Here is a 16,167-nt window from a genome sequence, read left to right as displayed (position 1 = left end):
TCAGAGAATAATGAAACCACAGTATGAGGCCATTCCGGCCGCCGTGTCTGTGCCAGCTCTCTGTTAGCGCAATGGAAGAAACAATGAAACAAAAGATATGTCTGGAGGAGCTATCGATGGCAGATTGATCAACAACTACCGCCCGGACACAAAGAACAAGTGGAAACAAGATTGAAACCCAAATCTGCGATGGAACGACACACAAAATGGGTGCAGCATTTACAGTGTGAAACTACTGAACACACACTGAGTGTGAAAGCTGTATTGAGCCAAGTGGAAAGATGCGCTGCTGTTCCTCGAGTGGCTGTTGAGCTTCTTTGGAACAATTCTCCACGTTGGCTCTGTGAATTAGATGGGTCACGTCCCTGTGGTTAACACAGATCTGGAGCATCAATTTTATCCAAACGCACTCCAGCTCAGACACTGTCTCTCTCTCTCTCTCTCTCTCTCTCTCGAGCATCATCTGTGGGGAGAGAAACGACGGAAACATTCCGAGTCCTGAGAAATCTTTTTCAGAGTGGGCCAATGTAAATCAACCCCGCCGTCAGCATCGCAAACAATTCATAATCTCTGACCTGAAGTAAAGAGCCTGTCCTGGTTTTAAACCCACGACAACTCCCATAGGCATTGATTGAAAATCCCTCAACGAGAACCAGACCTCGAGATCAAAGAGCACAAATTTAAGACCGACATTCAGCAAAATATATCTTATGTTAATTTCGGTATAATTTCTACATCTCACGGCTTTATGTTGAGATATCTGTTAATTTAAGAAACTGCTGTCGCTTCCAACAGGGGACCTGGCCTCTCAAACAGACCATCAGAATCTGCAGCAACACAGTGAGGTTGTACATTCCGCACATCTACTGGTCGCCAGCGTTTTCTGTAGTGTAGTGGTTATCACATTCGCCTTACACGCGAAAGGTTCCCGGGCCGAAACCGGGCATAAGCATTTAGCATTTCGTGTGAGGAAAAGTTTGCACAATTATTGGGCACAAAATAATTCTGTTTCCTGATTGTTGCCGGAATCTCGTGTGTTCCAGGACTATGAAATTTCGTCTCACATGAGCCACTAAACTGAATTGAACATTAAGGCCCAAGCACTGAATTTTCGGCAGGCAATGAGAGATGAAGAATTTTCATATCTTGGCACACCTCGGATATTAGCAGCTAGTTCATCCACCACAGAGTTTCAGCGATTTACAAATGAACATATTTAATCACCATCTCAAACATGTCTAAATGTGTGACAAATGCAACTTACTGCGGATGCTTCAAACGGAAACAAAAACAGAAAATATTGGATAATCTCAGCAGGTCTGACAGCCTCTGGGGAGCGAAATGGCAGCTGTCGTTTCCAGTCAAGCGGACTCTTTGTCAAACCTGGAGAACTGGAACTGGAGATTCAGACGATTGTGGGTGGGGGGTGGGGGTGGTGGCGTGCTGTATTGGGTCTCGACAGAGGGCTAGCAATAGGTGGGAAATGACGAAAATGTCTCGGGCAGAAAGAAAAAGGCAATGTAAATGAGGCTAATCAAGGCTATGAAAGGTGCTGATGGTGCATCAAGCGGTCAGAATGTGTTAATGGCAGAACAAAGGTAAGCAGTGTGTTAGAGAACAATTACAAACATGGATCAGATTGCTGAAGTAGGATGTTATGGGCTGGGGGGAGGTGGGCAATGCTGAGGGTAAAACATATCAATGGAAGGGATGATAAGTTGATGGAAAAAACATGTGGTGGAGGGGGAAGTGAGAGTTCACAGTCTGAAGTTGTTGAACTGATAAAATGAAAGAATCATACCTCTAGACCAACGAGCCCCTCGAAAAGACCCAAAGCATACTTTCATTGCCATCGAAAATCAATCTAACATCTGCGGAGAACGCCAGAAGTACTGCACCCTCTCAGGTAGTCGGGCGGCATTTGTCGACAGGACAACAAAGTTCGTCTTTCACCATCACCTTTCATAAAAACCGGGACAGGTTAGAAATGTGGTACGTCTTAACCAAGTGAACTCCCGGAGGGAGGAAACAGAACAACAGGAAAGGGATCTAATAGGGGGCAAGTCAGGAGAGATGAAATGAGAAGAGGCCTTGGGACCCTGGCCACAGAGTTAGGTTAGCATCGAATCAGAGAATAATGACACTACAGTATGAGGCCATTCCGGCCGCCGTGTCTGTGCCAGCTCTCTGTCAGCGCAATGGAAGAAACAATGAAACAAAATATATGTCTGGAGGAGCTATCGATGGCAGATTGATCAACAACTACCGCCCGGACACAAAGAACAAGTGGAAACAAGATTGAAACCCAAATCTACGATGGAACGACACACAAAATGGGTGCAGCATTTACAGTGTGAAACTACTGAACACACACTGAGTGTGAAAGCTGTATTGAGCCCAGTGGAAAGATGCGCTGCTGTTCCTCGAGTGGCTGTTGAGCTTCTTTGGAACATTTCACGACGCCGAGGTCCGGGAGGTCAGCGTTAAGATCCAGCTCCCCAGTCAGTTCAATTCTCCACTTTGGCTCTGTGGATTAGATGGGTCACGTCCCTGTGGTTAACACAGATCTGGAGCATCAATTTTATCCAAACGCACTCCAGCTCAGACACTGTCTCTCTCTCTCTCGAGCATCATCTGTGGGGAGAGAAACGACGTAAACATTCCGAGTCCTGAGAAATCTTTTTCAGAGTGGGCCAATGTAAATCAACCCTGCCGTCAGCATCGCAAACAATTCGTAATCCCTGACCTGGAGTAAAGAGCCTGTCCTGGATTTAAACCCACGACCACTCCCATAGGCATTGCTTGAAAATCCTTAAACGAGAACCAGACCTCGAGACCAAAGAGCACAAATTTGAGACCGACATTCAGCAAAATATAACTTATGTTAATTTCGATATAATTTCTATAGCTCACGGCTTTATATGTTGAGACATCTGTTAATTTAAGAAACAGCTGTCGCTTGCAACAAGGGACCTGGCCTCTCAAACAGACCATCAGAATCTGCAGCAACACAGTGAGGTTGTACATTCCGCACGTCCATCGCTTGCCAGCGGTTTCTGTAGTGTAGTGGTTATCCCATTCGCCTTTCACGCGAAAGGTCCCCGGTTCGAAACCGGGCAGAAACATCGAACATTTAGCATTTCGTGTGAGAAAAGTTTGCACAATTATTGGGCACAAAATAATTCTGTTTCCTGAATGTTGCCGGAATCTCGTGTGTTCCAGGACTATGAAATTTCGTCTCACATGAGCCACTACACTGAATTGAACATTCAGGCCCAAGCACTGAATTTTCGGCAGGCAATGAGAGGTGAAGAATTTTCATATCTTGGCACACCTCGGATATTAGCAGCTAGTTCATCCACAACAGAGTTTCAGCGATTTACAAATGAACATATTTAATCACCATCTCAAACATGTCTAAATGTGTGACAAATGCAACTTACTGCGGATGCTTCAAACGGAAACAAAAACAGAAAATACTGGATAATCTCAGCAGGTCTGACAGCCTCTGGGGAGCGAAATGGCAGCTGTCGTTTCCAGTCAAGTGGACTCTTTGTCAAAGCTGGAGAACTGGAACTGGAGATTCAGACGATTGTGGGTGGGGGGTGGGGGTGGTGGAGTGCTGTATTGGGCCTCGATAGAGGGCTAGCAATAGGTGGGAAATGACGAAAATGTCTCGGGCAGAAAGAAAAAGGGAATGTAAATGAGGCTCATCAAGGCCAGGAAAGGTGCTGATGGCGCATCGAGCGGTCAGAATGTGTTAAGGGCAGAACAAAGGTAAGCAGTGCGTCAGAGAACAATTACAAACAGGGATCAGATTGCTGAAGTAGGATGGTATGGGCTGGGGGGAGGAGGGCAATGCTTAGGGTAAAACATATCAATGTAAGGAATGATAAGTTGACGGAAAAAACATGTGGTGGGGGGGAAGTGAGAGTTCACAGTCTGAAGTTGTTGAACTGATAAAATGAAAGGGACAAAGAGCTGTCTGAGTCCACCAGAATTAGTCAATAGAAATGCCCACACATAGACAAGCTTCTCGGGAACGTATTGGTTCCATGCAGTTTGAGCTCAGCTTCTCAAAGCAAACACAATGTGAATGAATCCCGCCGTCTCCGCCGCAAAGAAATGAAGTAACCATGCGGCTTGACCAACGGAAAACCTCATCCGGGAAGGGCTCGTCCGGGATTTGATCCCGGGACCTCTTGCAAATTTCGACAGTGACAAACCCAAAGCGAGAATCATACCCCTAGACCAACGAGCCCCACAGAAAGAGTCAAAGCATACTGTCATTGCCATCGAAAATCAATCTAACATCTGCGGAGAACACCAAAAGTACTGCAACATCTCAGGTAGTCAGGCGGCATTTGTCGACAGGACAACAAAGTTCGTCTTTCACTATCACCTTTCATTAAAACCGGGACAGGTTAGAAATCAGAAGGGAGTTCAGTGCAGTTAGATTGCGAATATACAGACCGGACGATGTACCACATGCTATGGTATCAGCAAAACCCGGCACAGCCGCCGAGATTGGTCATCATTAACATATTGACGATGAAGAAAGAGGAGATCTCAGGACGATATCTGGCGGCTGCCAACAAGTCTAAAAAGAATGGTTACCTTAATATAAACGCGCTCAGTGTGGAGGACGGGGCGGTCTGTTACTGTGCAATGAGCACAGTGTCACAAAGCAGCTACAACCCCGTACGAAAGCCTCAGAGAGTATTTTCAATTCCAGTAAATTTGCGTTCCTGCCCTTGTGCCGGAGGATGGTTTGATCTGGATTCAGAAAAATACTCAGGTCTATTTCTCCACAATTGCATTGCCGTCTCTGTCCTTGTATAGGTCAATAGAGGAGCCGTTTCGGATTCGTGAGATTAATCAGCATGTCGCGATGCACAGTAAATTTAAGCTTGGAATATCCACTTCCGAGCAGCAGTAATGAAAGTTCTCAGATGTGGGGATAATAAAATCTTCCAGGACCGTTAACTTAGGTCGACCTTATGCCAATGAGTCTGAGCCCCCAGTAGTCTTCAGCGGAACATCGACTTTCTGATCGAAAATACATCAAATCTATGTTGACACTTCCTGCTTTCTGTTATGGAGGTTCCCGGATAACGTGCGTGTTTTAACGGAAGTGTGGTGCTGTCCAAGTGAGTTCTGTAAAATCCACGGGCCTGTGATGATTCCACGTCTCACAAATGTCCATGCCCGCGGGACCAAGTGTACGCTCCTTCCAGGTATTTTCCGCACTGCCTCAGGGGACCAATATTACCAGCATTCTCATTCGGTCCCTGGCAATCAGAGGATTGGCCGTCACTGTTGAAATGCACAGAGTTGTGATTCTGTTGACGTCTCCGTGGCGCAATCGGTTAGCGCGTTCGGCTGTTAACCGAAAGGTTGGTGGTTCGATCCCACCCGGAGACGGATTGTTGTTCCACTCTTGGATGATATATTTTTAGCGGCTGTTTAGGACAGGGCTAAATCGCTGGCTTTGAAAGCAGACCAAGCAGGCCAGCAGCACGGTTCGATTCCCGTAACAGCCTCCCCGAACAGGCGCCGGAATGTGACGACTCGGGGATTTTCACAGTAACTTCATTTGAAGCCGACTCGTGATAATAAGCGATTTTCCTGTTCTGATGACACGTACCGTGCTCCGGCTGCGGCATGGAGTTGCCTCTATCGCTGTAATATCCTTCATAGCGCCGAGCTGGGGAATAGCTCAACGATGCTGTGTCTCCCTCGATAACTCAGGAGATTGTGACACCATGTCACAGACCTGCTAACTGACGAATGTTGAGCAGGAGTTGGCTATTCATCCCCTTGAGCCTTCTCCAACAATCAATCAGTTCGTGACAGATGCGAACATGACCTCAGATTCACATTTCACCTACCCCGGATAACCTTTGATTACCTTTTCAGTTGAGAATCCAACCACATCTGTCTTAAAATCTTCAATGGGCCTATCTCAGCGGTCTCTGGAGAAGAATCCCTCAGAAAAAAAGCCCAAAGATCTACATAACCGGGCCGGGTCGAGCAGTATCTCTGGCCATGATGTGGAGATGCCGGCGTTGGAATGGGGTGAGCACAGTAAGAAGTCTTACAACACCAGGTTAAATTATTCTGTTTTGTGATTCACCTGAGGAAGGAGCTGCGCTCCGAAAGCTCGTGTTTGAAACAAACCTGTTGTACTTTAACCTGATGTTGTAAGACTTCTTACTGTATCTCTGGCAGCAGCGCACACCTTCCCGATGAACTTAATGCATTCTATGCTCGGTTTGAGCAGGTAACCAACAATCCGCTGTCAAGTGCCCCAGCAGCCCTTAATTCACCCATACCCACCATCACAGTTTCCGAAGTCAGATCGGCCTTCCTGAAAGTGAACCCATGGAAGGCGACTGGCCCGGACGGGATCCCTGGTCGTGCACTCAGAGCCTGCGCATACCAGCTGGCAGAGGTATTCACGGATATCTTTAACCTATCCCTACTCCACTCCGAGGTCCCCACCTGCTTCAAGAAGACCACCATCATACCGGTACCAAAGAAGAATGAGGCAACATGCCTCAATGACTACCCTCCGGCGGCCCTGACGTCAGTTGTAATGAAGTGCTTCGAGAGGCTGATCATGAAGCGCATCACCTCCATACTCCCGGAACGCCTTGACACACTTCAATTCGCATACTGTCGCAACCGGTCAACATCAGACGGCATTTCCTTGGCCCTACACTCATCCCTAGAGCATCTCGAAAACAAGGACTCCTACATCAGACTCCTATTTATTGACTACAGCTCTGCCTTCAACACCATAATCCCAGCCAAGCTCATACCAAAGCTCCAAAACATAGGAGTTGGCTTTCCACTCTGCAACTGGATCCTTGACTTTCTGACCAACAAAGCACAATCAGTAAGAATGAACACCAACACCTCCCCCACAATCGTCCTCAATACCGGTGCCCCGCAAGGTAGCGTACTTAGCCCCCTACTCTACTCCCTGTACACATACGACTGCGTGGCAAAACTTGGTTCCAACTCCATCTAGAAGTTGGCTGATGATACGACCAGAGTGGGCCGGGTCATGAATAACGACGAGTCCGAATACAGGAGGGAGATAGAGAACCTAGTGGAGTGGTGTAACGACAACAATCTCTCCCTCAATGCCAGCAAAGCTAAAGAGCTGGTCATCGACTTCAGGATGCAAAGTACTGTACACACCCCTGTCAGCATCAACGTGGACGAGGTGGAGATGGTTAGCTGTTTCAAATTCCTAGCAGTGCACATCATCAAAAATCTGTCCTGGTCCACTCACGTCGACGCTATCACCAAGCAAGCACAACAGCGCCTATACTTCCTCAGGAAACTAAGGAAATTCGGCATGTCCACATTAACCCTTACCAACTTTTACAGATGCACTATAGAGAGCATCTTATCAGGCTGCATCACAGCCTGGTATGGCAACTGCTCGGCCCAGGACCGCAGGGAACTTCAGAGAGTCGTGAATAGCGCCCAGTCCATCACACGAGCCTGCCTCCCATCCATGGACTCCATCTACACCTCCCGCTGCGGGGGAAAGTGGGCAGCATAATCAAGGATCCCTCCCACCCGGCTTACTCACTTTTCCTACTTCTTCCATCGGGCAGGAGATACAGAAGTCTGAGAACACGCACGAACAGACTCAAAAACAGCTTCTTCCCCACTGTCACCAGACTCCGAAATGACTCTCTTATTGACTGACCTCATTAACACTACACCCTGTATGTTTCAACCGATGCCAATGCATATGTCGTTACACTGTATATCTTGTGTTGCCCTATTATGTAGTCCCATGTATTTTCTTGTATTTTCTTGAAATTTGTTTAATTCCCTTTTCTTCCATGTACTGAATGATCTGTTGAGCTGCTTGCAGAAAAATACTTTTCATTGTACCTCGGTAATAAACAAATCCAATCCAATAACCCGTCTTGCTCCATTTTCACATAATAATAAATGGCGATGGTCTTTCTGACCGCCCTCTCGCATCCACCTTGAGAGGTGAATATCACCGCTTGTCACAATTTGGCTTACATTAAGACTGCAATGAAGTTACGTTGAAAATCCCCCAGTCACCACATTCTGACGCCTGTTCGGGTGCACAGAGGGAGAATTCAGAATGTCCAAATTACCTAACAGCATGACTTTTTGCGACTTGTGGGAGGAAACCGGAACACCCTGAGGAAACCCACGCAGACACTGGGAGAATGTGCAGACTCCACACAGACAGTGACTCAAGCTGGTATTCGAACCCGGGTTCCTGGAGCTGTGAGGCAGCAATGCAAACCACTGAGCCACAGTGCCGCCCATTAAGTACCTGGTACATTTAGTACCGCAGCAGACATTGATCCATTCTGCATTTCGTTACAGGAACGGGTAACGAGAAGTCTTTGTCCTTGGACTCATCTGCGAGAGCAGGCCATGATTTTCGTCCATCTTAACTCCTCATTCGAGTGCCCCCCTCTGCTGGTAGGTAGATATTCGGTTTTAAAGATACAATACAATGTGCGGTATGATAGACCATAATAAGACCATAAGACTATTAGACATAGGAGCAGAGTTAGGTCACTTGGCCCATCGAGTGCCGCTTCTGCCATGCAATCATGGCTGATATTTTCAACCATAGCTCTCAAGATTTCCCAAACTATTCCTCTCTTGACCTACACAAGGACAGAGACATGTCCGGTAAATAGACATGATTGCTTGCCTGATCCTGGGATCAATTCCTTCTCGGAAAGGAACCTCAGTGATGCTGTAAACACTCACTCAGCGTTGTGTACGGGGCTTTAGGTTTTCTCTAACGCTGTTCCTCAGTGAGCAGTAATAGACCATCCCATCCTCCACATCGAATGCGCTTATACTGAGGTAACCGTTCTGTTTAGATTTGTCAGCAACCGCCAGATATCGTCCTGAACCCACACCTTTCTTCATTACTAAGGTGTTGGTGATAATCCATCTCGGTGGCTGTGCCGGGTTCTCCTGATATCATTGCATTTTGTACATGTTGGGGCCTTTATATTGGCAATTTAACTTCACCGAAGCCCCTTCTGAGACTGTTATTGTCACTGGTGACTGGGCTACTGGATTGCATATAGCCGGCCTGCGAAAGTGAAGGAATGAAATGAACAGATTGTTGTCCCTTTACACAGTTAGAGTTTTTTCAATTAAGAGGTGTTTTTTAGCGTGGCCACTCCACTTAGCCTGTACATCTAGGTTGTGGGAGTGAGAATGTTCAAACACCACACGGGCAGTGACCTGGGACCGGGATCGAACCCGTGTCCTCAGTGCAATGAGGCAGCAGTGCCAACCATTGCGCCACCCTGCCGCCCTGAGTTTAAACAGAGTTGATATAAATCTACTTGTATCTGCGGCATTTTTTGGGACCTCTGATGCTGGCACTTCATAGACATTCCCGATCGTTAATTATACTCTAGCCTATGTGTATTAATATGCTAATCTGGTTTAATTAACACTATAATTACTTACTGTGCCAAAGCACCGCCAGTATTATCACAACCATGTCTGTCTGAATCTCTCTCAGTGAACTGAACTGGACTGAGTCAGGGATTGTGTAGGAGAGAGGGAACTTAGTGCAGTGCAGGGAGAGGGTCTATTGTGACATCACTCGCCTCCCATCTTATCGGCTTGGCCGACACCATCAGGTGAGTTTCTGACGCCCGTTCTTGAATTTGGCGCCCTCTGCTGCCGGATTCGGTTTACTCCGTGTTAGAATTCGGCTGTTGAGTGGATTCAGTGTTGACTGCAATGCATATCAGGGCGGGAAATCTAGACGGAAATCTAAATTTCAGCTGTTTATACACTATCTTTGTCACTATAGGTGTTTCTAATCAAAAAATGATGCTTAATCTGTGCAAATCATCCCTGGAGTTCTCGGTTCACACCATGGATGCGACGAAGTCGAAAGAATGCCAAGACTTTGGTGGACATGCGGAGGTTAGAACTCAGAATAATAGCAGGGCTCAACAGACTAGTTTTCTTTATTTTGGTTCTGACGAACAAGGTACAAAAGGGGAACTGCGGTGAACATCGCTTTTTTCAGAGACCAGATTGTCACGAATTATTTTCTTGAGCTGAAGGTTAAATGTACTATGAAGAAGATCGGTAAATGATATTTCATTCAGTAGGTGCTTGTGAGATAATGAAACGTTACTTTGAATGGATCAGCACCGAGGCGGGATTTGAACCCGCGATTTTTGGTTTACGAGACCAACGCCTTTCCTCTTGGCCACCGCACCTTATGCAAGCAAATCATGTTGATTGCACTGTGAGTTGTTATCATTTGGAGTCTGGCGCAACAATTGATGAGAGAAGAAGAATCAATAGAACATTTCAAAATGTATTGTCAGAACGTGAGAACGGAAAACCCCGCGGGATTTAAATGCAGGGTGAAAAGGGCAATAGAAAAAGTTATTTCAAATAGGCGCAGGTAGCGTCAGTTCAATCTGCCCCCAGCCCTCCGACACGATATTGTTCTCAGTGAGTTGAGCAGGTGCAGGATGGTCACGGGCTGCTGGATGCTCAACTGTCGCTATTTCCGCTCCATCACTTGTGACTGCAGCTGATAACCGCCGCACAATTTTTCAGCTTTGAGTCTGCGGTGCCCCGGTCACAGCTTCCGCTTGATGGCCTCGCTCCAACACCATTGGGATATTCTAGACATTGCTGCCGCTGCTCGATTCCTGTCATTGGTTGGATCAGCAATGCAGTGGGACCTGAATCTGGATTGCTGCTCTGACAGATAATTGCCTGCCCTGAAGAGCGATTGATTCAGGAACGATCGCGGGAACTGCCTCGTCATCCTCTTCGTTATGATCTCGCTACTCAGTATTTCCTTCAATGCAAAACCCCCATTCTCCCCTTACTGAGTAACCAGATATTATTGTTAATTAAATAATAATGTGTATGGTGCAGGTGACCGTTACGTTGGTCAATATGAGGCTGATTCTGAATTTTGAGATTATTATTGTTTTCTGTTCGTTTCTATCAGACTGGAGCCACCAAGACCCAGTGGAACATCTGAACGCTGAAATGAGGGTTGAAGAGGATACTGACGCCACACAGCAGTACAATCGATACTGACGATCCTGATACACAGTCAGCATCCGGGCAGCCTGCACGGTTCATATTCCGTCTGATTGGAGAGAATCTGCGTAGCAGCAGATGTAGAAGTGATCGCAATATGACACATATATAGAGAAATATCAGCACACAACTATAGAGATCCCTATATGTGTCTGTGCCGTCAATCACATTATAGCAGAAAGGCAGTGGGTCCCAGAAACAACCCGACACCGAGAGGGGTAGGGGTATGTGTGTGTGTGGGAGCGGGGGGGGGGGGGGGGGGGGGGTGATATTCATCTCTCAAGGTGGATGCGAGAGGGCGGTCAGAAAGACCATCGCCATTTATTATTATGTGAAAATGGAGCAAGACGGGTTATTGGATTGGATTTGTTTATTACCGAGGTACAGTGAAAAGTATTTTTCTGCAAGCAGCTCAACAGATCATTCAGTACATAGAAGAAAAGGGAATTAAACAAATTTCAAGAAAATACATGACTATATAATAGGGCAACACAAGATATACAATGTAACTACATATGCATTGGCATCGGTTGAAGCACACAGTCAGTCAATAAGAGAGTCATTTCGGAGTCTGGTGACAGTGGGGAAACTGCTAACCATCTCCACCTCGTCCACGTTGATGCTGATAGGGGTGTGTACAGTACTTTGCTTCCTGAAGTCGATGACCAGCTCTTTAGTTTTGCTGGCATTGAGGGAGAGATTGTTGTCGTTACACCACTCCACTAGGTTCTCTATCTCCCTCCTGTATTCGGACTCGTCGTTATTCAAGATCCGGCCCACTCTGGTCGTATCGTCAGCCAACTTGCAGATGGAGTTGGAACCAAGTTTTGCCACGCAGTCGTGTGTGTACAGAGAGTAGAGTAGGGGGCTAAGTACCCAGCCTTGCAGGGCAACAGTTTTGAGGACTATTGTGGAGGAGGTGTTGGTGTTCATTCTTACTGACTGTGGTCTGTTGGTCAGAAAGTCAAGGATCCAGTTGCAGAGTGGGGGTGCCAAGTCCTAGGTTTTGGAGCTTTGATATGAGCTTGGCTGGGATTATGGTGTTGAAGGCGGAGCTGTAGTCAATAAATAGGAGTCCTTGTTTTCGAGATGCTCTCGGGATGAGCGTCGGGCCAGGGAAATGGCGTCTGATGTGGACCGGTTGCAACGGTATGCGAATTGAAGTAGGGCAAGGCATTCCGGGAGTATGGAGGTGATGCGCTTAATGATCAGCCTTTCCGACCTGCATTCAAAGCCAGCGATTTAGCCCTGTCCTAAACAGATATCATCCAGGAGTGGAACAACAATTCGTCTCTGGGTGGGATCGAACCACCAACCTTTCGGTTAACAGCCGAACGCGCTAACCGATTGCGCCACGGAGACGACAACAGTATCACAACTCTGTGCATTTCAACAGTGACGGCCAATCCTCTGATTGCCAGGGACCGAATGAGAATGCTGGTAATATTGGTCCCCTGAGGCAGTGCGGAAAATATCTGGAAGGACCGTACACATGGTCCCGCGGGCATGGACATTTGTGAGACGTGGAATCATCACAGGCCCGTGGATTTTACAGAACTCACTTGGACAGCACCACACTTTCGTTAAAACACGTCCCTTATCCGGAAACCTCCATAACAGAAAGCAGAAAGTGTCAACATAGATTTGATGTATTTTCGATCAGAAAGTCGATGTTCCGCTGAAGACTACTCGGGGCTCAGACTCGTTGGCATAAGGTCGACCTAAGTTAACGGTCCTGGAAGATTTTATTATCCCCACATCTGAGAACTTTCATTACTGCTGCCCGGAAGTGGATATTCCAAGCTTAAATTTACTGTGCATCGCGACATGCTGATTAATCTCACGAATCCGAAACGGCTCCTCTATTGACCAATACAAGGACAGAGACGGCAATGCAATTGTGGAGAAATAGACCTGAGTATTTTTCTGAATCCAGATCAAACCATCCTCCGGTACAAGGGCAGGAACGCAAATTTACTGGAATTGAAAATATTCTCTGAGGCTTCCGTACGTGGTTGTAGCTGCTTTGTGACACTGTGCTCATTGCACAGTAATAGACCGCCCAGTCCTCCACACTGAGCGCGTTTATATTGAGGTAACCATTCTTTTTAGACTTGTTGGCAGCCGCCAGGCATCGTCCTGAGATCTCCTCTTTCTTCATCGTCAATATGTTCATGATGACCAATCTCGGCGGCTGTGCCGGATTTTGCTTATACCATAGCATGTGGTACATCGTCCGGTCTGTATATTCGCATCTGACTGCACTGAACCCCCTTCTGATTTCTAACCTGTCCCGGTTTTAATGAAAGGTGATGGTGAAAGACGAACTTTGTTGTCCTGTCGACAAATGCCGTCCTGACTACCTGAGATGTTGCAGTACTTTTGGCGTTCTCCGCAGATGTTAGATTGATTTTCGATGGCAATGACAGTATGCTTTGACTCTTTTTGCGGGGCTCGTTGGTCTAGGGGTATGATTCTCGCTTTGGGTGTGTCGCTGTCGGAATTTGCGAGAGGTCCCGGGTTCAAATCCCGGACGAGCCCTTCGATGAGGTTTTCCCGTTGGTCAAACCGCATGTTTTCTTCATTTCTTTGCGGCGTCGACGGCGGGATTCATTCACATTGGGTTTGCTTTGAGAAGCTGAGCTCAAGCTGCATGGAACCAATACGTTCCCGAGAAGTTTGTCTATGGGTGGGCATTCACATTTCTATTGACTAATTCTGGTGGACTCAGACAGCTCTTTGTCCCTTTCATTTTATCAGTTCAACAAATTCAGACTGTGAACTCTCACTTCCCCCTTCACCACATGTTTTTTCCATCAACTTATCATCCCTTCCATTGATATGTTTTACCCTCAGCATCGCCCACCTCCCACCAGCCCATACCATCCTACTTCAGCAATCTGATCCCTGTTTGTAATTGTTCTCTGACGCACTGCTTACCTTTGTTCTGCCATTAACACATTCTGACCGCTTGATGCGCCATCAGCACCTTTCATAGCCTTGATTAGCCTCATTTACATTCCCTTTTTCTTTCTGTCCGAGACATTTTCGTCATTTCCCACCTATTGCTAGCCCTCTATCGAGACCCAATACAGCACTCCACCACCCCCACCCCCCAGCCACAATCGTCTGAATCTCCAATTCCAGTTCTCCAGCTTTGACAAAGAGTCCACTTGACTGGAAACGACAGCTGCCATTTCGCTCCCCAGAGGCTGTCAGACCTGCTGAGATTATCCAGTATTTTCTGTCCTTTTGTTTCCGTTTGAAGCATCCGCAGTAAGTTGCATTTGTCACACATTTAGACATGTTTGAGATGGTGATTAAATATGTTCATTTGTAAATCGCTGAAACTCTGTTGTGGATGAACTAGCTGCTAATATCCGAGGTGTGCCAAGATATGAAAATTCTTCACCTCTTGCCTGCCGAAAATTCAGTGCTTGGGCCTTAATGTTCAATTCAGTTTCGTGGCTCGTGTGAGACGAAATTTCATAGTCCTGGAACACACGAGATTCCGGCAACATTCAGGAAACAGAATTATTTTGTGCCCAATAATTGTGCAAACTTTTCTCACACGAAATGCTAAATGTTCGATGTTTCTGCCCGGTTTCGAACCGGGGACCTTTCGCGTGTGAGGCGAATGTGATAACCACTACACTACAGAAACCGCTGGCAAACAATGGACGTGCGGAATGTACAACCTCACTGTGTTGCTGCAGATTCTGATGGTCTGTTTGAGAGGCCAGGTCCCTTGTTGCAAGCCACAGCTGTTTCTTAAATTAACAGATGTCTCAACATATAAAGCCGTGAGATGTAGAAAGTATATCGAAATTAACATAAGTTATATTTTGCTGAATGTCGGTCTCAAATTTGTGCTCTTTGGTCTCGAGGTCTGGTTCTCGTTTAAGGATTTTCAAGCAATGCCAATGGGAGTGGTCGTGCGTTTAAATCCAGGACAGGCTCTTTACTCCAGGTCAGGGATTACGAATTGTTTGCGATGCTGACGGCAGGGTTGATTTACATTGGCCCACTCTGAAAAAGATTTCTCAGGACTCGGAATGTTTACGTCGTTTCTCTCCCCACAGATGATGCTAGAGAGAGAGAGAGACAGCGTCTGAGCTGGAGTGCGTTTGGATAAAATTGATGCTCCAGATCTGTGTTAACCACCACAGGGACGTGACCCATCTAATCCACAGAGCAAAAGTGGACAATTGAACTGACTGGGGAGCTGGATCTTAACGCTGACCTCCCGGACCTCGGCGTCGTGAAATGTTCCAAAGAAGCTCAACAGCCACTCGAGGAACAGCAGCGCATCTTTCCACTGGGCTCAATACAGCTTTCACACTCAGTGTGTGTTCAGTAGTTTCACACTGTAAATGCTGCACCCATTTTGTGTGTCCTTCCATCGCAGATTTGGGTTTCAATCTTGTTTCCACTTGTTCTTTGTGTCCGGGCGGTAGTTGTTGATCAATATGCCATCGATAGCTCCTCCAGACATATCTTTTTTTTCTTTGTTTCTTCCATTGCGCTAACAGAGAGCTGGCACAGACACGGCGGCCGGAATGGCCTCATACTGTGGTGTCATTATTCTCTGATTTGATGCTAACCTAACTCTGTGGCCAGGGACCCAAGGCCTCTTCTCATTTAATCTCTCCTGACTTGCCCCCCATTAGAGCCCTTTCCTGTTGTTCTGTTTCCTCCCTCCGGTAATTCACTTGGTTAAGACGTACCACATTTCTAACCTGTCCCGGTTTTAATGAAAGGTGATGGTGAAAGACGAACTTTGTTGTCCTGTCGACAAATGCCGCCTGACTACCTGAGATGGTGCAGTACTTTTTGCGTTTTCCGCAGATGTTAGATTGATTTTCGATGCCAATGACAGTATGCTTTGACTCTTTTTGCGGGGCTCGTTGGTCTAGGTGTATGATTCTCGCTTTGGGTGTGTCGCTGTCGGAATTTGCGAGAGGTCCCGGGTTCAAATCCCGGACGAGCCCTTCGATGAGGTTTTCCCGTTGGTCAAACCGCATGTTTTCTTCATTTATT

General features: G+C 46.8%; 5 non-coding genes across 5 annotated transcripts; 3 read left to right on the top strand and 2 right to left on the bottom strand.

The window, feature by feature from the left end:
* Positions 1-3,052: 3,052 nt before the first annotated feature.
* On the top strand, positions 3,053-3,125 carry trnae-uuc. The gene has a single exon. It is a non-coding gene; the product is annotated as a tRNA-Glu (tRNA).
* A 2,225-nt stretch (positions 3,126-5,350) lies between these two features.
* trnan-guu lies at positions 5,351-5,424 on the top strand. The gene has a single exon. It is a non-coding gene; the product is annotated as a tRNA-Asn (tRNA).
* A 6,991-nt stretch (positions 5,425-12,415) lies between these two features.
* On the bottom strand, positions 12,416-12,489 carry trnan-guu. The gene has a single exon. It is a non-coding gene; the product is annotated as a tRNA-Asn (tRNA).
* Positions 12,490-13,578: 1,089 nt separating this feature from the next.
* trnap-ugg lies at positions 13,579-13,668 on the top strand. Its single transcript is given in 2 exon segments — positions 13,579-13,614; positions 13,633-13,668. It is a non-coding gene; the product is annotated as a tRNA-Pro (tRNA).
* Positions 13,669-14,718: 1,050 nt separating this feature from the next.
* trnav-cac lies at positions 14,719-14,791 on the bottom strand. The gene has a single exon. It is a non-coding gene; the product is annotated as a tRNA-Val (tRNA).
* Positions 14,792-16,167: the final 1,376 nt, after the last annotated feature.

Source organism: Scyliorhinus canicula, unplaced genomic scaffold (genome assembly GCF_902713615.1).
Source record: "Scyliorhinus canicula unplaced genomic scaffold, sScyCan1.1, whole genome shotgun sequence".
In the NCBI taxonomy this organism is placed as follows: domain Eukaryota; kingdom Metazoa; phylum Chordata; class Chondrichthyes; order Carcharhiniformes; family Scyliorhinidae; genus Scyliorhinus; species Scyliorhinus canicula.
Note: the sequence above shows the minus strand (reverse complement) of the source record. Positions and strands in the feature narration are given on the sequence as shown.